Source organism: Bubalus kerabau, chromosome 10, assembly GCF_029407905.1.
Source record: "Bubalus kerabau isolate K-KA32 ecotype Philippines breed swamp buffalo chromosome 10, PCC_UOA_SB_1v2, whole genome shotgun sequence".
In the NCBI taxonomy this organism is placed as follows: domain Eukaryota; kingdom Metazoa; phylum Chordata; class Mammalia; order Artiodactyla; family Bovidae; genus Bubalus; species Bubalus kerabau.
Genome location: NC_073633.1, coordinates 72,628,366 through 72,652,982, shown reverse-complemented (window position 1 = coordinate 72,652,982; position 24,617 = coordinate 72,628,366). Strand labels below are relative to the sequence as shown.

Sequence of the window (24,617 nt, the reverse complement as noted above, 5' to 3'; positions counted from 1 at the left end):
AATATTTGCTCTTTGAAGTGGTTTATAGGACTTGAATAGGTACACCATGATACAACATAATCCTGTCTCAGGGAATCTGTGTAAGCCATACAAAGAGATGAGCAGTTAGCAAACAGAGAAAAATGAGGTTACAAGAACAGAGAGAGAGAAGAGCAGGGAACAGAGAGCCACACCACCAACATCAGAGGTGATTTTTGCAGAAGCCATTGTGGTATTACCTGATTTGCCATAATATCCGAACTAATGTTCTAATTCTAAATGGAGCCTGACATAATCACATCCCAAGAGAAAACATCTCTGAACACATCTCTCTGCTCCTGCAATCTGAAATGTGCAGTCTCCTGAACCCCTTCCCTTCAAGGTAGAGCAAATTTCAAGTGTCCCAGTGGTTGCCCATTAGATTTGAGCTCCTAAGGGACCCATGTCAGGTTATTTCATCCCAAAGCATCTACTATTTATGGCAAGTGCTCAGGAGATGTTTGTTGAAAATTGAACTGAGGGTGTAAGCTGTAAGTGCTGTGCGATTCAGAATAGAAAGCAATCACTCTTCTAACTCCAGTGTTCAAGGTACTCTGGGTTGGTCCTCTCACCACAGATTCATTATCTGCTCCTCTCTGCCCCGCTTTCTGTGCCTTAGAAGGATGACCTCCAAGGATCGCATGCCCTGTACTCCCTTATCCTGTGGCTTTCCCCTGGGAATTGCCAAGAGAAGCACTGCTCCTGATAGTGGGAGGGAGGGAAGAAGATATGGGAACGTAGTGCCCACAACACTGCGGGGTTCTAGCAGAGGTCATGTTACGTTCTGGCCGCAACTACTGCCAAGTGGCCTCTCTCCATGGTTCCCTCCCTGGGTCTCTAGTAATACTGCTCACTTCCCTTGCCTTTCCAGACCTATGGTGGTAACAGCTCTCAGCTGTTGCTAATCCCTGGGGGCATCACCGGTATTTTGTTGGGTCCCTTAACTCTGCTCACACCTCTGACAATAGTCCTTGCTTAAACTCTTTGGCTAAACCTGCTGAATGTGCCATTTTTTTCCAGCCAGCACGCTGACTGCGACATTATATTCATATTCTAGAAAGGAGGAGATAGTACTGTACCTGTTCCCAAGTAGTCTTACCATTTGGAGACAGGTCAAGTTCACACTGAAAGAATGTGCAAAATAGCCTTTAATAAAAGTACTGGAGATACAGGAGTGACTCCTCTGTTTTCTTATATCAGTTTCTACTCCCCAAATTCTTTCATGGGACCCAGACCTCAACCTCTCTCCTCCCTGACCTTCTTATCAGACAAGCCTCCTCTCCTATAGCTACAAAGTTTCTGTTTTTCATTCTCCCTTTCCCTGACTTCAGAAACCCATTGCTTCTGTGCCAAATGTCAGCTTTTTGACCTAGTGAAGTCCCTTGGGGTTTCCAACACTGGAGGCTCAAGATGGAAAAATAAAAAAGAGAACTTAATGGACTGCACTCAGGTTGTGGTATCTATAAGATAATCAGATCATCCATGGATATGGTTAAAAATCCTGTAGGAGTTTCCTGCACTTGCTAGAAGGTTTACTAAAGGTCTGGGTATCTTCTCTAAGGCTAGCCTGACATGTATCTAACTCTGGGAGAGAAAGGGAAGAACTGGAGAGAGACCTCTATCCTACCACCCTAAAAACTATTTCTTTGAGGAAGCAGAACTTGAGCTACCTTTAAGGGAGAAACAACATTAAACAACTGATAAGAAAGAGGGCATTTCAGAGAGTGGAGAAGGATGTGAGCAAAGAAGATATAAATGTGGTAGTTGGGAAGAAATTAGTAGACCACACACTTTGTTGTTTGATGTAAGCAAGTATCAATTTGGGACACCTTAAAAGCCAGGACATGACTGAGCGACTTCACTTTCACTTTTCACTTTCATGCATTGGAGAAGGAAATGGCAACCCACTCCAGTGTTCTTGCCTGGAGAATCCCAGGGACGGGGGAGCCTGGTGGGCTGCCGTCTATGGGGTCACACAGAGTTGGACACGACTGAAGTGACTTAGCAGCAGCAGCAGCAGCAGCAGCAAATGCCAGGATAAAGGCTTTAAGGAGTCTTGAAAGCTTCTTAGCAAGAGACAGTATTTCAGAAGTCACATATAAAATAGATTGGAGGTATAGAGACAGGATGACCAGTTAGAAAATAAATGTAGTTATCCAGACGTGAGGTTATAAAGGTCTGTGCCAGGTAGTGGTCCTTGAAACATCACAAAGGAAGAAACTACACTTTAGTTATGAGGTAGTGGTAGTTTAGTCAATAAGTTGTGTCCTACTCTTGGGACCCCATGGACTATAGCCTGCCAAGCCCCTCTGTCCTTGGGATTTTCCAGGCCAGAACACAGGAGCTGGTTGCCATTTCCTTCTCCAGGGGATCTTCCCAGCCCAGGGATCGAAGTTATGTTTCCTGCATTGCAGATTGATTCTTTACCACTGAACTACCAGAGAAGCCTATTCAGAGGGTACAGGAGGTAGGAAAGGGAAAGTAGAACATAAAGATGACAAATTGTGGAATTGAGAGATAGAGTATGATGGTGCACAGGCAAAAACAGAAAACCTTCTTAGAGAGAGCTAGTTTTAGATGAAAATTTAATTAAGTTTTAGATACATTGCATTTAAGTATCTCCGTGACTCCCAGTAGAGATGGAAATAGAGGCATGAAACAAAAAGAGACAACTGAAGAAATTACTTGAAATCATAAAAGTAAGCAGCACCTCTGAGAAAGGCTTTGTATTAAATCAGGGCCCCAGGTCTAAACAGTAGGACATGCTGATCTTTAGGGAGTTAGAAGAGAAAATAAACTAAAGGAGTCAGTACAGAAACAATATGAAAACTGGACAGAGAAAAAGGTGGAGAAATGAAATAGCATAAGAAAAACATGGATGGAACTTCCCAGGTGGTCCTGTGGTTAAGACGCCACTCTTCCACTGCAGGGGGCACAGGTTCCATCCCTGGTCGGGAAACAAGATCCTGCCTGCTGCAAGGTGTGGCCAAACAAAACCCCACAAAAACAAAAATAACAACAAGAAGAAAATCAAGGAATGATTCCAGAAAAGATACATTTGAATTGTATCACAGACATCTCAGCCTTTGCAGAAGGATCCTTCAAGATTGTTTTTTTCCTTCCAGGTTTTGAAAATAGAACAACAAGGTCAACAATATGAACAAGTTTTGTTAATAGGACTTTCAGTCAAAAATACTTCCCTGGAAGTGTTGATTTACACAATTGGATAGGATATAACCCTAAAGCCATTGGAAAGTATATTAGTTAAGATGTCTTTGGAGGCAGATAACAGGAAATCCAATTCAAATTAGCTTAACTAATATAACTGAAATCTTGTTGGTTCAGTTTCCAGAAAAGACCACTAGTTGGGCAGGCTTTAGGTTGGTGCAAACTGAAGGAAAATACCATTTTCCTTCATTTCACTTGGTTTACTCTATAGTTCACAAGCCAGCAATATCCTCACCCTGGTTTAGCAAAATCTACCTGTTTCTGTGTTTACATCTAAGATTACATCCTTCTCTCCTGTTGGCTCAGCAGTAAAATCTTTGGCCTGCAATGCAGGAGATGCGGGTGCCATCCTTGGATCGGGAAGATCCTCTGGAAAAGGAAATGGCAACCCACTACAGTATTCTTGTCTGAAAAATTCCATGGACAGAGAAGCCTGGCAGGCTACAGCCCAGGGGGTCACAAAAGTCAGACACAATTTAGCAACTAACCAGCCCCTGGGGCTAGGGGAAAGGCATAAATTGATTGACTTAGGTGATCATCACTGAACCAATCACACTTACCACTGCACATTGAAATAACACAGATTGACAGGTAATCAGTCATGAGCCCTCTGGATATGAGGGGTGTGGCCAATCTTGCTCAACTGCTGGGCAGGTTCCTAAGGTCAGAAGGCTTAAATGAATGTTAGGAAGACAACTAGGATTCCACAGATGAATACTGAATTTGGATGTGATTGGGCAAGTACCATTGGTTTAAACAAGGTAGAATTTCTCTCTCTCCCTGCTAAAAGTCTGGAACTTTGTACCACAAGCTTAGTACAGCAGCTCTGCTCCATAATCTCCTTGGGACCCAGAAGTCTCAAGCTAAAGAGCTCACCACCCTAATGACATTCCTAGGGTGTAGGCTTAATCCTCATTATCCTAGGGAAGATCTCTGCTGCAGGCAGCAGCATAGAGGAAGTGACAAACAAAAACGGGCAAAGGGGCACATTTGAAGGAAGGTTTCTAGAAGCTGTCACACGTGGCTACCTTAATCACATGACTATACCTACCTGCCAGCTGGGCTCCCTTGGTGGCTCAGTGGTAAAGAATCTACTTGCAGTGCAGGAGACATGGGTTCCATCTGTGGGTGGGGAAGATCCCCTGAAGGAGAAAATGGCAACCCACTCCAGTATTCTTGCCTCGTCCCAAGGACCAGGAGCCTGTCAGGCTACAGTCCAAGGGGTCACAAGAGTCAGACACAACTTAGCAACTAAACCACCACTACCATGTGCCAACTAGGCTAGGAAATGAACTTTATTCTAGATAGCCATTTTTCTGGTACTGTAGAATGAGGGGGAAATTAATGTGGGGGACAAACAGCCTCTGCCACTCTGAAAAACTGAGATCTGCTAGGGTTGACTCAATGATCTCAGGCTAAGTAGTAAACTACTTGGGAAAGTTAGTTATCTATTTGTAATCTGGCAAACAGGACAGGAGTGAGATGAGAGAAAAATCCCGATTCAGAGGGATGAAACAGTCATTCCTCCCAAGTCAGAGGAATGAAATAGTGAAAAGGAGTTTACATCCCATTTTTACCACCTAATAGTTGGGCAACCCTTAATAGGTTGCATAACCTCTAAAAGCCTGTGATCATATCTGTAAAATGGAGATAATATCATCTACTCTACAGAGCTAGGAAAAGATTGAGATAATAGTTTTTAAGGGCTTTGTAACACAAGGGTCTGTCTAGTCAAGGCTATGGTTTTTCCAGTGGTCATGTATGGATGTGAGAGTTGGACTGTGAAAAAAGCTGAGTGCAGAAGAATTGATGCTTTTGAACTGTGGTGTTGGAGAAAACTCTTGAGAGACCCTTGGACTGCAAGGAGATCCAACCAGTCCATCCTAAAGGAGATCAGTCCTGAATACTCATCGGAAGGACTGATGTTGAAGCTGAAACTCCAAGACTTTGGCCACCTGATGCGAAGAGCTGACTCATTTGAAAAGACCCTGATGCTGGGAAAGATTGAAGGCAGGAGGAGAAGGGGACAACAGAGGATGAGATGGCTGGATGGCATCACTGACTAGATGGACATGGGTTTGGGTGGACTCTGGGAGTTGGTGATGGACAGGGAGGCCTGGCGTGCTATGGTTCATCGGGTCGCAAAGAGTTGGACATGACTGAGAGACTGAACTGAACTGAACTGAAGCAATAATGCTCATACAGATAAAAGTTTTTGTCTGCAAACAATAACTATTACTTACGACAAAGCCTACAATAGCATTGTTTTTATATTTAGGAATACATTTATTAATTAAATGTATTAATTGAATTGAATTAATTAAATTTGCATTCGCTTTTTTTTTTTCCCTTTTGGCCATGAAACAGGGAATGCAGGATCCTAGTTTGCCTGACCAGAGATAGAACCTATGCCCCCTGCAGAGTCTTAACCACTGAACTGCTGGGTAAGTCTCTGTGTTAGCTTTTTTAAGATTAGTTTTTCAATTCGAGAAGTGAGTTTTGTGACTAACTGAATTTTTTAAAAATTTTCACTGTATTTCTTTCCTGCTGGTCAAGTCTCATCTATCAGCTTGTTTGATGTATACCCAGAAAGCAGTTGAGCAAATATTCTCACCATGTAATAAAAAGCCCAAAATGAGAAACTTCAGATAAGAAAATTTGAGCCACAGTATTTATGACATTAATTTCTACCATAAAATGAATTTTCCAATTATAATAAATTATATAAGTAGAGTCCCAAGTTTCACATATTCTCTCTTTTGCATACAGAATAGGACTGAGTTGAGAAAAAGTATCTCATTTGCTTTGTTTAATGTAATTCACAACTTATGTGGGAAGAGCAGTGGGGCTGGCCTGTTGGGACAGGCTCATTTCTACTACACAGTGGCCTCAATGGAGGGTGATGTATCAGTCTGCTATTAGGTCAGGAGATTGATGGCAAACAGGATGGTTACGTAAGTAGACCAAACTAGTGGGAGCTAGACTTCTCCATGTGGAAAGGAAGAAAACTAGGCCTGGAAGAAGTGATCCCCTAGAAGTAATGAGCACTTCTAGCAGCCAAAGTGTAGCTTCTGAATATCGTTCTCCACTGAAATGATCCAAAACTCCTTGAAGAAATGGTTGAATTCGGGGCTGGGACAGGCAAAGTACAATATGTTCCTGGAACATCTTGTGGAACATAAAAATAAGGAAGTACTCAAAAATGATGATGAGTTATTAGAAAAGAGTCAAACTGCAGAGTTTCTGTTAACTAAATCTGGGATGATTTAAACTTAAAATGAATGATGGTAGCAACAGATTATGACTTATTGGATAAAATGGGAATCCTGGGTCTATCCTGATATAAACATATATAAATAAATAAATGGGAATGAATAGAAGCTTTATTTTATGGTAGAACAGTGCAAAATAATGAATATAGAAGGAATGATGGAATTAGAATATCACCATTTGTCAGTCATTATAGTAATCACTTGTTTAGGGAAGAACCAACAATGGCCATTAAAACCAGGATACTTACATAATATCAAAGTAGCTCTCCATAAAATACTGCTTAATAACATATTAATTAACAAGTACAAGATGTTAATTATACAATGAAGAAGTTTGGCAGACATTGTCTTAATGAATGATAATAGCCAACACTATTACAAATGGGACAAACTAACATGTGTTCATTTGCCTCCTGATAATGCATTGAGAAGAATGTAGCATCATGCCTGTGGTACTTCTCCAAAAAGATGAATAATCTGAATCCAATCATAATAAGTAAAAGGCAAATTCAAACTGAGAGATGCTCTACAAAATAACTGGCCTATTCTCTTTTAAAAAGTTGATATCATGAAAGACATGGAAAAACTGAGGAAATCCTCCAAGAAGGAGTCAAAAGGCATATAAAACTGGGTACAACACAGGATCATGGATGAGAAGGGATCTGGGATTAGAAGGGAACTTTAGGTACATTTGGAGAAGGCAATGGCACCCCTCTCCAGTACTCTTGCCTGGAAAATCCCATGGATGGAGGAGCCTGGTAGGCTGCAGTCCATGAGGTCGCTAAGAGTCAGACATGACTGAGCGACTTCATTTTCATTTTTCACTTTCATGCATTGGAGAAGGAAATGGCAACCCACTCCAGTGTTCTTGCCTGGAGAATCCCAGGGACGGAGGAGCCTGGTGGGCTGCCATCCATGGGGTCGCACAGAGTCGGACACAACTGAAGTGACTTAGCAGCAGCAGGTACATTACTACTTTTGAATGCAGGCCATGGAGTGGATGGTAGTTTTGTATCAGTTTTAATTTCTTGATTTTTACTGGATTTACTATATATATGAAATAATTAAGAGAGAAAGAGATAAAAGAGAATAAGACAAACTGGCAAAATATTAATGGCTGACTAGAGAACCTGGGCAAAGGGCAAACTAAAATTTTTTGTTCTGGTCTTAACAAATTTCTGTAAGGTTGAAATGATTTTAGAGTAGTTATTTTGAAAAAACAAAATGTGTAATATAAAAATAATTAAATTTCAGTTCATGGAAAGTTATACTGGGCTTCTAGGAAGTAATAGCATAGTTTTTGAATCTTCTTAAAACCCTAATATAAACAGAGAAATTGGAAAGCAAAATTAAAAACCCATGGATAATGTTTACAACAAAACAAGATAATAAGATATTCCCACAAAATACAAAGTATACACAGGTGGGGCCAAATCACCTAAAACACAAGACCACAATGTGAGTCTATGCAAGAGAATAAAGGGAATCAGTCAGATATTTGATGGGCCAGAGAACTGGACAATCCCAAAGAAATAGATATTTTGCTGGAAAATGAAATCTGAGAATAGCAACTGAAACTGGTTTTATCCATTCCAATAACAGATGAGTGGAACGAAGTCCTGCTAAGACCCGAAAGGGTGGCAACAGTCTCACCCATATGAATTGTCAGTTGCTGCTGCTGCTGCTGCTAAGTCGCATCCATCGTGTCCGACTCTGTGCTTTGGAGAAGGAAATAGCAACCTACTCCAGTGTTCTTGCCTGGAGAATCCCAGGGACGGGGGAGCCTGGTGGGATACCGTCTATGGGGTCGCACAGAGTCGGACACAACTGAAGTGACTTAGCAGCAGCAGCAGCAGCAGCAAGCAAAAACTACGTTGTTCTGAATTTAAAATAGAAATATGAATGCAAATATGTAAGGTAATATACATTCTACCAATGAGGCTTAGAAATAGCAACTACATTGTGGTCTTGAAACATTTCCCATTCAAGAAACTAAGAGTCCATAGGAAAAAGGCTGATTCCAGGGTTTGAGGTCTAGGGCAGAAAATGGAACATCTTGACATACTAGCCAGCAAAAAAACTATTGAAAACTATTAGGATCTTGTTCAAGGAGCCAATTTGAAGATTCCCACAGTCAAACACAAGACAATTGGAGCTTCAAAAAGGAAGCATGCTAAGTCGCCTCAGACTTTTGTGACCCTATGGACTATAGCCTGCCAGGCTCCTCTGTCTACGGGATTCTCCAAGCAAGAATACTGGAGTGGGTTGCCATTTCCTCCTCCAGGAGATCTTCCCGACCCGGGGATCCAACCACCAACTCCTGTGTCTGTTGCTTTGGCAGGCGAGTTCTTTAACACTAGTGCCACCTGGGAAACCCTGGAAAGAGGATAAGAGTTGGGAACTTCCCTGACAATCCAGTGATTAGGACTTGGTACTTTCATTGAATGGGGGCACGGGTTTGATCCCTGGCTGGGAAATTAGGATCCTACAAACTGTGAAGCACAGCCAAATTAAAAAAAGAGAGAAAGAGAGAAGGAGAGAGAGAAATGTTTGTAGTTTAGTGGTTAAGACTCCACACTTCCAATGCAGGGGGCATGGATTCAATCCCTGGTCGGGGAACTAAGGTGCCACACTGTGCAGCCTTAAAAATAAATGGGCAAGAGTTGCAATAAACTGAAATCTCTTAAATATGTTTAGGTTCATTATAATATTTTTAAAATCTCATTGAAAATTTAAAAACATAATAGAGAATCAATTCATTGTACCCAAAACTGGGGAAGTAAAAGGGAAAACTCAAACATTTGTCCTACCTTTTTCTGGAAAATCCATTCCATTGGATAACCAAATAGTATCAAAAGATGAAGGAAAGCATCTTATGATACAATCATGTATCTAAAGTAATATATGAAAGAAAAATTGTAGAAATAGAATATCATCCTTTTGATTACATGGAAGATTAATACAAGGAGTTCAACATTCATCTTACGGAATTCCAAAAAGAGAAAGAATAGATGGAATGAAATAAATAATAGAAGATTATTTCCAAGCACTAAAGAAAGACAAGCCTTTAGACAATCTGCTATATAGCATAGGGAGCACAGCTCAGTGCTCTGTGATGACCTAGAGGGGTGGGATCGGATGGGATGGGGAGGGAGGGGATATGTATATATCTATAACTGATTCACTTTGTTATATAGTAGAAACTAACACAACATTGTAAAGCTATTATATTCCAATTAAAAAATAAATAAAAATTTTTAAAATATATCATTTTTTTTTTGCAACTTTCAACAAATTAATAAATCTAAACATTGAGTGGGGTTTCCCAGGTGGTGCTAGTGGTAAAGAACTCGCCTGCCAAAGCAATAGACACCGGAGTTGCTGGTTCAGTTCCTGGGTTGAGAAGATCTCCTGGAGGAGGAAATGGCAACCCGCTCCAGTATTCTTGCCCAGAGAATCCCACAGACAGAGGAGCCTGGTGGGCTACAGTCCATGGGGTCACAAAGAGTCAGACATGACTTAGTGATTGAGCATACATTATATGTCAAACAGACTGAGTTTATAACAGACAAAATATTAAGGAAAAGAAAGGATAGAGGGAGAACCCGCAGATTAAAAGAGATTAAAAAGACATAACAAGGTGGGCTTTTTCCTTTTTAAATGAGAAAAACTAGACGATTGTGTAAAGGAATGCAAGAAAGGGACTTCCCTGGTGGTCCAGTGGTCCGCACTCCCAATGCAGGGGGCAATGAAAGATCATGCATGCTCCAGTGAAGTTCAAAGATCCTAAGTGCTGCAACTAAGACCCAGCACAGCCAAATAAATAAATATTTTTTGGAAATGCAAGAAAGAGATCACTATAAAAATCAGAATAGTGGTTATTTTGGAGGAAGAGAAGGGACTGTGAATTGCAAGTGGCACAGGAGATGACCAGAAAAGTTCTATTTCTTGACCTGGATGGTGGCTACAAGGTGTTTATCTTATAATTAGTCACTAAGCTCTACTTTTTAAAAGTTATAGTGATTTACAGAGCTAAACCAACCTGGAAAAGGTAAGAAAAAATGTAAGTATAATAGATTTTGTTGTAATGTAATTGATTATCACTATGCATATGAGCTAGTGCAGGTCCATTTTTGTCTTCCAAAACTTAACCATATAAAATAAAACTAAAACTGATATAGAATCAGAAAACTTACAAACTAATATTATACATAAAATAGACAAGCAACAAGGATTTACTGTATAACACAGGGAACTACACAGAAGAATACACAAGAACTGTACAAAAAAGATCTTCACAACCCAGATAATCACGATGGTCTGATCACTCACCCAGAGCCAGACATCCTGGAATGTGAAGTCAAGTGGGCCTTAGAAAGCATCACTACGAACAAAGCTAGTGGAAGTGATGGAATTCCAGTTGAGCTATTTCAAATCCTGAAAGATGATGCTATGAAAGTGCTGACCTCAATATACCAGCAAATTTGGAAAACTGAGCAGTAGCCACAGGACTGGAAAAGGTCAGTTTTCATTCCAATCCCAAAGAAAGGCAATGCCAAAGAATGCTCAAACTACCGCACAATTGCACTCATCTCACATGCTAGTAAATTAATGCTCAAAATTCTCCAAGCCAGGCTTCAGCAATATGTGAACCGTGAACTTCCTGATGTTCAAGCTGGTTTTAGAAAAGGCAGAGGAACCAGAGATCAAATTGCCAACATCCGCTGGATCATGGAAAAAGCAAGAGAGTTCCAGAAAAACATCTATTTCTGCTTCATCGACTATGCCAAAGCCTTTGACTGTGGGGATCACAATAAACTGTGGAAAATTCTTCAAGAGATGGGAATACCAGACCACCTGACCGGCCTCTTGAGAAACCTATATGCAGGTCAGAAAGCAACAGTTAGAACTGGACATGGAACAATAGACTGGTTCCAAATAGGAAAAGAAGTACATCAAGGCTGTATCTTGTCACCCTGCTTATTTAACTTCTATGCAGAGTACATCATGAGAAACGCTGGGATGGAAGAAGCACAAGCTGGAATCAAGATTGCCGGGAGAAATATCAATAACCTCAGATATGCAGATGACACCACCCTTATGGCAGAAAGTGAAGAGGAACTAAAAAGCCTCTTGATGAAAGTGAGAGAGGACAGTGAAAAAGTTGGCTTAAAGCTCAACATACAGAAAACAAAGATCATGGCATCTGGTCCCATCACTTCATAGCAAATAGATGGGGAAACAGTGGAAACAGTGTCAGACTTTATTTTTTTGGGCTCCAAAATCACTGCAGATGGTGATTGCAGCCATGAAATTAAAAGATGTTTACTCCTTGGAAGGAAAGTTATGACCAATCTAGATAGCATATTCAAAAGCAGAGACATTACTTTGCCAACAAAGGTCCATCTAGTCAAGGCTATGGTTTTTCCCGTGGTCATGCATGGATGTGAGAGTTGGACTGTGAAGAAAGCTGAGCGCCAAAGAATTAATGCTTTTGAACTGTGGTGTTGGAGAAGACTCTTGAGAGTCCCTTGGACTGCAAGGAGATCCAACCAGTCCATTCTAAAGGAGATCAGTCCTGGGTGTTCTTTGGAAGGAATGATGCTAAAGCTGAAACTCCAATACTTTGGCCATCTCATGCAAAGAATTGACTCACTGGAAAAGACCCTGATTCTGGGAGGGATTGGGGGCAGGAGGAGAAGGGGACGACAGAGGATGAGATGGCTGGATGGCATCACTGACTCGATGGACATGAGTTTGAGTGAACTCCTGGATCTGGTGATGGACAGGGAGGCCTGGCGTGCTGCAATTCATGAGGTCGCAAAGAGTTGGACGTGACTGAGTGACTGAATTGAACTGTACAGGGAACTACATTCAACATCTTACAATAACCTATAATGGAAAATAATCTGGAAAAATATATATATAACTGCATGATTTTGCTCTGCATCTGAAACTAATACAATATTGTACATAAACTATAATTTTTAAAAAAGAATCATAGAACATATATATAAAAAGAAAAACTATACAAAGAGCGCTTATGGTTCAGTATTTTCTAAAACTGGCTTCCTTGGAAGGTACATTTCACAGAAGGTTAATAAGTGCTATCCTTCCTCTCCCCAAATAAAAAAGCTTAAATGGTCAAATAAGTCAGGAAAAGTGGAGTTAAAGGGTTTCTTTTATTGTCTAATGTCTTAGGGGTTTTAATAAACCAGTGTGTAACTTGAAGCATTAAGAAGAAACTATAGTTGCATTATTTCCCAAACTTATTTTACCCTAGTTTCTTTTCTTTTCTTCTCTAAGGACACAAATATTGCAACTTTATTAAATAGATTAATGCCTGTCTCTAATAACAGCAAATAAAGAATTTTATTATATTTATTGCTTTATAGTACCCTGTTCTCAATGAGATCAGGGACTTGGTTCTATTTATAACTCTTTTCCCAGTGCCTAAAACAGTGCCTGACACTCAATAGATGCTCAAAACTACATATGAAAGAATGAATAATTTTTCAACATGACAAACAGGATTAAAGATCTATTTTGTAGAAAATCAAATTTATTGGTAGATTTTGTAGAAAACCTAAGAATTCTGGCCCGATGAACAGATCTGGTGTTATCTCAGGGATCTAATGTGCTTCTTTCCCATAACTGTTGCCTCCACCAATAAATTCACAGAGATGATTATTTAAAGAACTCTGTCATAATCAAATGCTAAGTCTTTTTATGAATAACATTTAAATTAACTGTTTCTAGATATTCACCTAAACTTTCATTTTATTGTCTTAACATTTGCCATTGCACCTTATGCCTCTGAGAAGGCAGTACATATCATAGTTAATTAAGATCACAGGCTTTGGAGTTAAGCTGTGACACCCCATTCTACTTATTTCCTTCTATTCTTACAGGAGGAAATTTTAGTACCACAACATACACTGACATCATGCTAGAAAAGGAACCAAAGATCATCAGTTGAATTAACATATCAGCCACAGACTCTGCTGCAGTTGCTGTATTTCCATGCTGTTCTACTCTCCTATTTATTTCAGTTTGGCATTTTGACAGAAAAAAAAAAAAAATGATCTCATGAGTACAGCCTTGAACTAAAATTAGAGTACTATTTTTCAATTCCAGTGCTACCTCTGATAAGCCCTATTACTAACAGAAAGTTATATAACTTAAGCGCATTTATTCCTTCATGACAAAATTCTGATCTTCAGGGAAGCAGATAAGATGATAACAAATAGCTAATGTGCTATTTTTTTATCTCAGCATACTAAGGAAGCAGCAGGGTGTGGTGGAAACTATAGTGGGCTGGACGAAAATTTTGAATTCTAGTTGTGATATGTCACTAGATGGCCGGGTAGTCTTGTACACATTACTTAACCCCTGCGGGTTAGAATCTAGCTGCTAGATGATCTCTGGGATCCTTTCCAATTTCTGAAAAACAGTCTAAGATCCTAGTCATTACTTTGGGGATTACTATTGTGCATGTCTAAAACTTGTCTGTAAATTATCCCTTCTACTGTGTCATGCTGGGGTCTTTAAAATGACCAAAGGCTATCACCCCCTCTTCCCTGTCTTAATTCTGAGCCAATTGAGGAATAATATAGAGTCCAAGGCATTAGTGGCTGGGATGAGTCTAAATATCACTTTTATTATTAATAATGACTGCTGCTGCTGCTGCTGCTAAGTCGCTTCAGTCGTGTCCAACTCTGTGCGACCCCATAGATGGCAGCCCACCAGGCTCCCCCGTCCCTGGGATTCTCCAGGCAAGAACACTGGAGTGGGTTGCCATTTCCTCCTCCAATGCATGAAAGTGAAAAGTGAAAGTGAAGTCGCTCAGTCGTGTCAGACCCTCAGCGACTCCACGGACTGCAGCCTTCCAGACTCCTCCGTCCATGGGATTTTCCAAGCAAGAGTACTGGAGTGGGATGCCATTGCCTTCTCCGATTAATAATGACTAGGGTGGATAGTATGGCATCTATCCATAGGTAAATAAATGTCTTATAACTGAATCTCACAGTCTCTCTTATAAGACAGTCTCACCCAGGTCCAGACATTGGACTATCCCTGGCCTCTGCATAAAATCAGGTGTGAGTAAAGTTTTTGGAATAGAAGAACAAAAGAAGGTGTGGACTCCCAAGAGAGTTTTTTGTAGATGTTCTTTACTAGGTTGAGGAAGTTCCTTTCTATTCCTGGTTTGTTTATTTTTTTTTTTTAAGAAAAAATTATTTGTTTTTGATTGAAGGATAATTGCTTTACACTATTGTGTTGGTTTCTGCCATAGGTCAATATGAACCAGCCATAGGTATACAAATGTTCCCTCCCTCTTTAACCTCTCTCCCACCTCCCACCCTATTGAATGCTTTTAACATGAAGGGGCATTGGATTTTATCCAATGCTTTTTCTATATCTAGTGAAATAATTATATGGTTTTGTCCTTTATTCTACTGGTAAAGTATATTACATTAATTCACTTCAGGTATTAAACCAACTTTGCACTTCTGGAATAAATCTCTTGATTATGGTATATACTTCTTTTTACATATTCCTGGATTCAGTTTGCTAGTATTTTGCTGGGGATTTTTATGTCTCTATTCCTATGAGATATTACTCTTTAATTTTCTTCTCTTGTGATGTTTTTGGTTTTAACATGGTAATATTGACCTCATAGAGTAAATTGGGAAGTGTTTCCTCCTCTTCTATATTTTAGAAGTGTTTGCAAAGCATTGGCATTAATTCTTTAAATGTTTCATAAAATTCACCAGTGAAACTAGCTGGGCCTGGATTAAGTTCTCTTTTAAAAGTATTCCAATTGATTAAGTCAGGGCTACTCAGGATAATCTCATTCTGCATTAATTTATAGTCAACTAACTAGGGATTTTAATTACAATTGCAAAATCTTTTCACAATAGCACCTAAGTTACATTTGATTGAATAACTGGGAGAAGGTGTATTTATGCTGCAAAATAGCTGCTTCTTCCCTTTCCTCCTCTGACTTGCAAGAAATCTGTCATCCACTTTAATGGGAAGCATACTAGAAAAGAAATTCTGGAGATTGTAGTTCAGAGTAGTCAAGCTGACACATCATAGAGTCATCAGTTTCCAAACCCATAACTGCATCAGCATCATCGAGAACTTATTACAAAATACAGATTTGGGAGGACCATGTTCCAGTCTACTGAATGAGAATCTTAGAAAACTTTTCTTTAAAGTCCTGTGTATTTCAATGCAACCAATCCATATAGACTGGGATTTGTGAATCATTGCCTAATAATCAGTATAATATTGCAAGTAATAACTAACATATACTTAATGCTTACTGTGTGCCATGTACCAGGTTGAGTACTTTCTATTAATACTCTCATATACTCTTTACAGGGCTTCCCAGGTGGCTCAGTGGGGAAAGAATCTGCCTGCAATGCAGGAGATGCAGGAGTGGCAGGTTCCATCCCCGGGTCAGGGAGATCCCCTGGAGCAGGGTATGGCAACCCACTCCAGTATTCTTGCCTGGAGAATCCCATGGACAAAGGAGCCTGGCAGGCTACAGTCCACAGGGTCACAAAGAGCCAGACACAACTGAAGTGACTGAGCGCACACACGTGCATGTACTGTTATTATTCTCATTTTATAAATGAGGAAACTAACATTTACATAGGTCAGGTTGTGTGCTTAAGGTCACATGGTGGTACATGAGCTTACAAAACAGGGGAACAGGTTTTCCTTTCTACCTCTAATCGCCAATTATAAACCAAGGACAAAGGACTATGTTAAAGGACACCAAGGGAATTCAATCAGAAAAATCCAGAATATAGGAAATTCTGTAAGACTAATGATTTGTTTTCTTCCAATAATTTTATTCAGTTCAGTCGCTCAGTCATGTCTGACTCTTTGTGACCCAGTGGACTGCAGCATGCCAGGCTTCCCCATCCATCAACATCTCCCAGAGCTTGTTCAAACTCACGTCCATTGAGTTGGTGATGCCATCCAACCATCTCATCCTCTGTCGTCCCCTTCTCCTCCTGCCCTCAATCTTTACCCCCATCAGGGTCTTTTCTAATGAGTCAGTTCTTTGCATCAGGTGGCCAAAGTATTAGAGCTTCAGCTTCAGCATCAGTCCTTCCAATGCATATTCAGGACTGATTTCCTTTAGGATGGACTGGTTTGATCTCCTTGCAGTCATAGAACAGAGAGGAAAGAGACTTATAGATCAACTCTGTCCCATAATACTTATGCAATGATGGAGAAGTTCTATATCTGCATTGGTGGCTCAGATGGTAAAGAATATCCTGCAATTTCAAAGACCTGGTTTCATCCCTGGGTCGGGAAGATCCCCTGGAGAAGGAAATGGCAACCTACTCCAGTATTCTTGCCTGGAAAAGTCCATGGACAGAGGAGCCTGGTGGGCTACAGTCCATGGGATTGCAAAGAGTCAGACTTGACTGACTAACACACACACATACATCCATATAGCTATTTGGCACTTGAAATGTGGTGATTGCTACTGAGGAATGGAATTTTTACTTTTATTTAATTTTAACTAATTTATGTTCAAATTTAAACAGTCACATATGGCTAGGGGCTACCACATTGAACAGTTGTAGATTAAAGAATGATTATAGAACAATTGTAGATTAAAGACAGGCCATCCAAATGCTATGTAGCCCTTATTTAGATCTTAAGTCAAACAAAATAATTGTAGAAAAATGATATAATTGGGGAAATGCACAATGACTGGATATTTGTTAAATTTAAAAATATGATAATGATTTTATAGTTATGCTTTTTTAAAAAAGAGAAATGTTTAAGGATGGAAATACAATATCTGGAATTTGTTTTATAATATTGGGGAAAGAGAATGGCACTGAATGGAGCATAGATGAACATCACTGCGCAAATGCCTGAGTACTGAAGCAGGGTGATGGGTACATCAGGGTATGAACCTCTTCTCTCAGTCTTAGAATATGTTTGAAATTTTCAACAATCAAAAAATTTTTTAAGGTTTTTGAGTTATTCCCATGTTTTATCTCATCTAACCATCATAACTGTCTTATAAAATAACTGAAATGCCTTTGTTTAACTGATGAAGAATCTCAGGCTCAGAGAGATCAGACAATTTGCCTGAGGTCACACAGCTAAATCAGAGGCCTGGACTCAACTCCAAGCAATCTCCTCCAAACCCCATGTTATTCTACCACCCCATACTCTCTATGACAAGATATATAATCATCATGCATTGATTAATGGACAATAAAGTGAGCAGGATCAGAGAAACAAATTAAATGCTACTGCTCTCACTCAGAATGATATGTGAGCATATGCTTCTCTAATTAGAAAGAGATTAATACCAACCATCAGCTGCTGTGAGTTTATTAGTGAGCACAGAGAGATGCATGCAACCAAGCAGAATTGATTTATAAGTTCCCAATGTGAAAGATAGGATCTATTAATTTCTTCTGTATATATCATTGAAGATGACAGTAAAAGCAATTTAAGGCATTAAATGCATCTTAAATACATTAATACACGTGAGTTTCCCCTTTTCACCTGAGAGCTGAAGTCGACGGAAGGTCAGGAATCAGACAGAAGGAAAATGAAATGACAAGCATAGATTTATGAAACAGTGAGTTCCAAGATTTAACTATTCAAAAGATAATACATAAGTCCTGATGTAGTACCTGACGTAGCAAGGACTGATGCTCCAATACTTTGGCCACCTGATGCAAAGAGCTGACTCATTGGAAAAGACCCTGATGTTGGGAAAGATTGAGGATGGGTGGAGAAGGGGGTGACAAAGGACAAGATGGTTGGATGGCATCACTGACTCAATGGACATGAGTTTGAGCAAACTCTGGGAGATAATAAAGGACAGGAAAGACCAACATGCTGCAGTCCATGGGGACGCAAAAAGTCAGACACGACAAATACTACTTGTAACCAAGAGTGCCCTCCAGTTTGCTGTAGAAAGGATAGGATTCTGAATATCTTACTGAAAGGGTCTGGGAAGACTTTGTAAACTAGGGATGTCTTTCCATGTGTTTTGAGTGAAGATCTGTTTTCTTTCAACTCTCACTAAAGAAACAAAGACGAAAAAACCCACGTCTGGACAGGTGGGCTTAAAGACCTTGCCACCTCCTAAAAACCATGAAATAGTAAAAAGCAAAATGATTTTCCTTGTGCAAGACTTCAACTTTTATAAAGTAGTTAGACTCTCTTCAAAGAAAACTTCACACATAATTTTGAGGAATGAACATCCTGAGGCAAAAATCCTTCATTTAGGAATATTTAGATAGAGAAAGAAAGCAACCTCCCCAGTCCCCGGTTCCTAGTGATAATGTGATAAAGTGTTGTTAGATTTTATATTGTTATGAAACAATGTTTCACACACAAAAAAAGATTGAGTGTGTAAAATAAGAAAATGCCTCTGATTACTCCAGAAGAAGTAAAAATGTCATCAGTTTGTGTCAAAAAGCCATTCCTGATTTACTACATCTGCTATATAGTCCTTGTTCACTCTGTGATTTATCGCTTATTTATACAGGACAGCTCAGCACATGTCACATCTGGTTATCCCACAGGTTTGGAGTTTTAGTTTATTTTTAGCTGGGATGGTATAAGAAAGTTTAGTGCCTTGAATGAGCTTACACTGCAAAAAGTTTTAAACTGAACTTTGTGACATCTAGAACTTTCCTGAAACATTATGACTGACCTGAAAAGGAAGAGAAAGTGAATACTACTCAAAAAAACTAAGATGAGGAAGACAGGGGAAAGAAACATCAGTTCTGGAACCCTACAGATCAGCTATTCACCATGGACCTGGTACAGTTCTTAATACTGCATTAGATAAGCTGGTTCTATGCAGTGAGCAAAAACCTTTCCATGAAAACTGTTCAGTTATTATATATCATGTTTAGCAGTTTTCAAATCACAGTTCTCTGAATTTAATTTAATTTTATTGTTAGCCCTTAATATTTGTCAGGCAAGGAATTATACAGTCTGGAAAGAATCATGATGCAGGGTTACCAAATTTATGGACCATTTAGCACTATTCTTTTTTAATTTCATCATATAAAACAAAATGAAAAATAGCAAAAGTATATTTGAAAGTAGCTGCAATAGCTACAAAAACTAAACATGACTAAAAAACCCACAAAAAGACATATGGTACTGGCACAAAAACAGAAGTATAGACCAATGGAACAAGATAGAAAGTTCAGAGATAAACCCATGCACCTATGAGCATCTTATCTTTGACAAAGAAGGCAAGAATATATAATAGACACAAGTCTGCCTCTTCAGTAAGTGTTGCTGGGAAAGCTGAACAGCTACATCTAAAAGAATGAAACTAGAATACTACCTAACATCATACACAAAATTAAACCCAAAATATATTAAAGACTTAAATGTTAGGCCAAAAACAATAAAGCTCTTAGAGAAAGACATAGGCAGTACATTCCTTGACATAAATAACAGCAAGATTCTCTATGACCCACCTCCTAGAGTAATGGAAATAAGAACAAAAATAAACAAATGGGACCTAATTAAACTTAAAAGCTTTTGCACAGAGAAGGAAACTATAAACAAGGTGAAGAAGCAACCCTGAGAATGGGAAAAAATAATAGCAAATGAAATAACTGGCAAGGATTAATCTCCAAAATACTCAACAGCTCATACAGCTCAATACCAGAAAAAAGAACAACCTAATCAAAAAATGGTCAGAAGAACTAGGTAGATATTTCTCCAAAGAAGACATACAGATGGCTAATAAGCATGTGAAAAGATGCTCAACATTGCTCGTTATTAGAGAAATGCAAACCAAACCTACAATGAAGTATCAACTCATACTCACAGAATGGCCATCATCAAAAAATCTGGAAATAATACACTCTGAAGAGGGTGTGGAGAGAAGGGAACCCTCTTGCACTGTTGGTGGGGTTGTAAATTGCTACAGGCACTAAGGAGAACAGTGTGGAGATTCCCTAAAAAACTAGAAACAAAACTACCAAATGACCCAATAATCCCATTACTGGGCATATACCCAGAGGAAACCACAATTGAAAAAGACACATGTATCCCAAAGCTCACTGCAGCACTATTTACAATAGCTAGGACATGGAAGCAACCTAGATGGCCATCGACAGATGAATAGAAAAAGAAGCTGTGGTACATGTATACAATGGAATATTACTCACCATAAAAGGAATGCATTTGAATCAATTCTAATGAGATGGATGAACCTAGAGCCTATTATACAGAGTGAAGTAAGTCAGTAAGAGAAAAATATCGTACATTAACACATATTTATGGAATCTAGAAAGATGGTATGGATAAATCTATTTGCAGGGCAGCAAAGGAGATGCAGACATAGAAAACAGACTTGAAGACACAGTGGGGGAAGGAGAGGGTGAGACGTAAAGACAGAGAGAGTAGCATTTAAGCATATGTATTACCATGTGTAAAACAGATAGCCAATGTGAATTTGCTACATAAAGCAAGGAGTTCAAATCAGGTGCTCTGTGACACCCTAGACCAGTGGAATGGGGTGGGATGGGGTGGGAAGTGCGAGGGACGTTCAAGAGGGAGAGGACATATGTATGCCTATGCCTGATTCACGTTGATGTATGGCGGAAAACAACACAATGTTGTAAAGCAATTATCCTTCAATTAAAAATAAATTAATTTGAAAAAGAAAGCCTACCCATTCCCTTCTCCAGGAGTTCTTCCTGACCCAGGGATCAAACTCAGGTGTCCTGCATTGCAGGCAAATTCTTTACCATTTGAGCCACCAGGGAAGCCCAGAAGACAAAAACTACCCTCTAAACATGACAACTCATACATAGACACAGAAGCTCTAAGTCAGTAAGCTATAAGACAGCTATAAGACAGTAGCTTGATAAAATATACTTCTATTAAAATTATACAACTCCAAAATAAAAATACCAGAGACAGAAAGGATATGGGTAAATAGGAACCTTCATTTACTGCCAGGGAAAATAGAAGTTGTATGATACAACCATTTGGAACAAGAGTTTGACAGTATCTAGTTCTGCAGGGGTGTGGAACTCAAAGCAGCAGTTTCACTTGGAGTCGGATGAACTAGAGAAATTCCCAGACATGTGCACAAGAAGATATATTCAATCCAGCACTGTTTTTACTAGAAGAAAAAAGAAGAATCTAAATGTTTATTAATTTTAAGATAGAAAATAAAACTCACAAATAGAATACTATTGAATAGATAAAATGAATCAACTCAATCTATTAATACATGTATCAACACAGACAAATTTTGAAGTCATCCTGAAAACTACAATGAGCTGCAGAAGGATATGCACAGTATGTGCAATTTATATGAACTTTTCATAATTTTATAAAATTATATATATATATTTAAAAGAGAGCTGTGAAAAAATAAAAGTATAGAAGTATGATGTTTAAGATGCTTGTCAAAATCACAGGGGTCTCCCTTGTTTATGATAAGCATAATTTGGGCTTATTTATTTGTTTATTTTTGCCTGTGCTTGTGGGATCATATTTTCCAGACCAGGAATCAAAACTGGTCCTGGCAGTGAAAGTGCAGCATCCTAACCCCTGGACCACCAGGGAACTCCCCACGGGTTGTTTTAAAAATAAGCAATTAGATAGAAGTTTCAGAATATTTTCAAAAGACTAGAGATTATTCAGATTTTTTTAAAACTATCTTTTAATTCTTTCTGCAAAAATGTTCAGACATGAATACATTGGTTTCATTACTTTATTTATGAAATGCCTTCTTTTCATATATCCGAGTGAGTCTAAACACCCCAGCCTCCATAACCATTACCATTTATATAGTAGGCTTTGACCCCAATTAACATATGCTTCAAAGTGGTCAAGAAGAGTACTATGGCCATTCGAAAAGTGACCTCTCCTGAGGTCAAAATAAATAATAGAATTATATAAATATATGCAATCATAACCTCATTTGAGGCAAGTTTGATGGGTAGATTCTTTGCTGTTCTTTATCAGCAACATTAACCAGAAGCCTGGCATATTTAAAGGTTTCTCATGGGAACTTTGCAAGTCTTGCGTGCCTGCTTAGTCACTCAGTCATGTCCGACTCTTTGTGACCCCATGGCCTGTAGTCCACAAGGCTCCTCTGTCCAACGACTTCTCCAGGCAGGAAAACTGGAGTGGGTTGCCATTTCCTCCTCCAGGGGATCTTCCTGATCCAGGGATCAAACCCTTGTCTCCTACATTGGCAGGCAGATTCTTTACCACTGAGCCACCTGGGAAGCCCTTTGCAAGCCCTGCTGTTGCAATAATGTGCAATTAATCTTAGAAAATATACTGCAGATCCCTGATGTGACTAACTTAAGAACAACTGTTGACAGTTTGTTGTTGCTGTCCTTCCCCCCGCCCCCCTTTTTTTTTCTGAATGACATAGGAAAATATTTAAAATTTTGGTGCACAAGAAAGGGTTTTCAAGTATATAAAGGGTCTTCAAAAATACGTGCACATCACCTTCAAGCTGACAATTACCTCTGGGGAGGGGTGGAGAGGAACAGGATCAGTGAGAATATAAAAAGAAGCTTTGATGTATCTGTGACATTTTTTTCTTTTTGTTTTTACAAGTGAAGCAAAACTGCAAAATGATAACATTTTAAAGCTGAATGGTGAGCATATAAGTGCTCATTATATAATTCTCTCATGTTTTCTGTATGTTTGAAATGTTATACTTAAGAAAGAAGAAAGAAGAAGAAAGGAAGGAATGCTGAAGGACAAATAAACTTGGAAAAATATATTCAAACCATGTGTGAGAAAAGGGTCTAGTTGACAAACCAATGAGGAAGACACATGACCCAAGAGAAAAACTGGCAAAGGACATGAATGGGAAATTTATAGGAAAATGGTGAATTTATAAAACAGCCTAAGTATATGTAGGTCTCTCCATGTGTGTTGTATGTGTTATACATGCATTAAATAAATGTATATCAAGAAAACAATTCTGATTTTCATTGTCATCTTGGTAAATTTCCTGCAGTTTCACAAAACACAGTGTTAGCAATGGTGAGTAGAAACTCTGTTTTTGAGAAGACTATGAATCAGTGTAATCATACTGGAGGGCAAATTTTGTAATGTACATTCCCTTTGAAAGAAGATTTCCATTTCTAGAATTTTTTATAGTTGCATAAATGCACAAAGACATAAGTATAAAGGTATTATTTATCAAAGCAAAAATTGAGGAAAAATTAATTTCTATCAGTGGAAGACATTAAATTGATGATTATATATTTATAGGTTATTCTGCATCAACAAATGAAGATATCCCCAATACAACATAAGATTAAAACAAGCAAATGGTGGAACACAATCCTATTTACATGAAAAGCAAACAAATGTCTGAAAGAAATGTAACAGTGATTATCTTCAGGGGATAAAATGGGGTTGGGGAATAGGAGAGAAATCTTTTGTTTCCTCTTAGACTTTTATTGTATCAGTTAGGACTCTATGGCTGCAAATGATAGAAAACCAAAACTCAAATTGTCCTTAAAAATGAATGAATTGAGGGAATTCCCGGTGGTCTTGTGCTTAAGCCTCAAGGTTTCAATGCTGTGGGCCTGGGTTCTATTCCTACTCAGGAAACAAAGATCCCACAGCTGCATAGAGAGGCAGAAAAAGAAAAAAGAAAGAAATGTATTAGCTCAATTTAACTAAAATGTCTGTGAGGAGTTTCAGTTCATTTTGAATCACGGCTCCAGGATGATTTTCTGGGAGTTGACTTCATCTTTTGGATATGTAATTGATGCCATCTGGGGGCATATACCTGAAATTCTTGATGGTCCGGACGGCTTCTCTCAAACTAGCAACATAGTGGAGGAGACCAAAGGCAAGAGGGAATGCTTCACTTTTCCCAGAAGCCTCTCAGTTCAGTTCAGTTCAGTTCAGTCGCTCAGTTGTGTCTAGCTCTTTGCGACCCCATGAACCGCAGCATGCCAGGCCTCCCTGTCCATCGCCAACTCCCACAGTCTACCCAAACCCATATCCATTGAGTCAGTGATGCCACCCAGCCATCTCATCCTCTGTCGTCCCCTTCTCCTCCTGCCCCCAATCCCT

The 24,617-nt window shown here is 39.2% G+C and overlaps 1 long non-coding RNA gene across 1 annotated transcript; it reads left to right on the top strand.

The window, feature by feature from the left end:
• Nucleotides 1-3,810: 3,810 nt before the first annotated feature.
• On the top strand, nt 3,811-23,485 carry LOC129620621 (uncharacterized). Its single transcript, XR_008698610.1, has 3 exons — nt 3,811-3,837; nt 5,614-5,690; nt 23,136-23,485. It is a non-coding gene; the product is annotated as an uncharacterized LOC129620621 (long non-coding RNA).
• Nucleotides 23,486-24,617: the final 1,132 nt, after the last annotated feature.